Source organism: Oryzias latipes, chromosome 2, assembly GCF_053564925.1.
Source record: "Oryzias latipes strain Hd-rR chromosome 2, Olatipes_Hd-rR_3.1".
NCBI lineage: Eukaryota > Metazoa > Chordata > Actinopteri > Beloniformes > Adrianichthyidae > Oryzias > Oryzias latipes.
Window position 1 is genome coordinate 10120975 of NC_136238.1, and position 1537 is coordinate 10122511.

The 1537-nt window shown below is 33.6% G+C and overlaps 1 long non-coding RNA gene across 1 annotated transcript; it reads left to right on the forward strand.

The window, feature by feature from the left end:
- Nucleotides 1–222: 222 nt before the first annotated feature.
- LOC144990117 (uncharacterized) lies at nt 223–1242 on the forward strand. The gene is made up of 2 exons (XR_013654070.1): nt 223–362; nt 1066–1242. It is a non-coding gene; the product is annotated as an uncharacterized LOC144990117 (long non-coding RNA).
- The last annotated feature ends 295 nt before the right edge of the window (nt 1243–1537 follow it).

Sequence of the window (1537 nt, forward strand, 5' to 3'; positions counted from 1 at the left end):
GGTGGTATTGTTGTCTCTATCATATTTGAAAATAAATAAATAAATAAAAATAAAATAAAAACGGCGAAAGAAAAGAAAATGGGGAAACGGCATTTAAACTCTTCATTAATGTAAATAATATGTCCACTTGGTGGATTTAGCTTACTTTAGCTTACTCTCCTTTGGCTTCACGGATTCGTCTGGGATGTCTTCTTCACCATAGCTGATCTAAAGCGGTAAAAAGACGGAAGTACGTCATCATTATTTTAAATAAACGCCTTTCTTTGATTTTCCCAGAAAGACGTGCGCTCAGTCAAACGAGCACAGAACAACAGACTTTATCATTTAGGCTACGTGCTTGTTTTACAGGTGCCTCTCTCCTGGTAAGTAACAAAAATGTTTGTAGATTTTCATTACAAACTTTGAAAATGTATACATGAAATAACTGAAATTATTGCAGTAAGGTAGACATGCTCTTACGTCATGTTTCAAACACAGAGATAGCGGCTTGAAATCACGAGGTTAGCTTCTTTATAAAGTTTGATCAGTTTAAATATTTACATGTAATTTATCCAATATTTAAAAAAAAAAAAAAAAACACTGGCTTACCTGCCAGATGAAGAGAAATTCAAACTGTTGCGCGCGCCTCGAGGCTCTCCGGATTAATCTGCACGTTCACTTTGGGGGTAGTTGTGCTGCATTCAAGTGCGCTGGGAATTTGCAACTTTACTTCCCCTGGCATACTTAACAAAAACACACACTCGGGGGGTTTTTAGTATTAAAACTAATTATTTAGCCTTGTTGTTTTACATATTTTCCTGACATTATATAATATATATTTAAAAAAGTTCATTTTTAGAACAATATTTAAAAAAAGTTAAGTTTTGAATAATTTATTATCATGTTTTTAAATGAGGATAGTACTTGATTAATTTCAAGCATTACCGTCAAAGCGATAAAAAAATTCATAGAGATTTATCAAACTCATTACAGAAATGATTAAATAAGTAAAATTTATTTTGTATTTCATCAAAGTCGTTCTGCTTTTTATGTTCACTTGAGCTCATATTGTGAATTTTCTTGCAGTTACAAACCCTGAAGAAGTCCTGCACCTTTACCAAACTGGACAAAAAGCACGACCCTCAGGTCAATAATGTGTTTTTTAGAATTCTCCTTTGTACTGTTTTGTACTTAAAACCTATTTCATTGTGATGACACTTTGTATGCTGCAGACATGTATCATATTAAAGATTGTTGTTTTCACAGCTGTCTTGTTTCTCTTTAAACTTGCCTCATGTTACAAGAAGTAATCAGGCCAGTATATTTTTTTTACAATGTAGTTACTTTACCCTTACCAACAGGTTAGCATTGTCTCATGTGGTGAGGTCAGAAGACCAAGTGTGTTCATGTACACTGTACGGGAAGGTAATAAGTGGCATTTACTACTGAAAGTACCATGTAATAGAGTGGAAATAGGTCTGACTTTCTTTTACAGTACAGTTTCATTGTACTTAAGGGGTAAGTACCAAGTACTATTCAAGTGAACATACCTGGTATT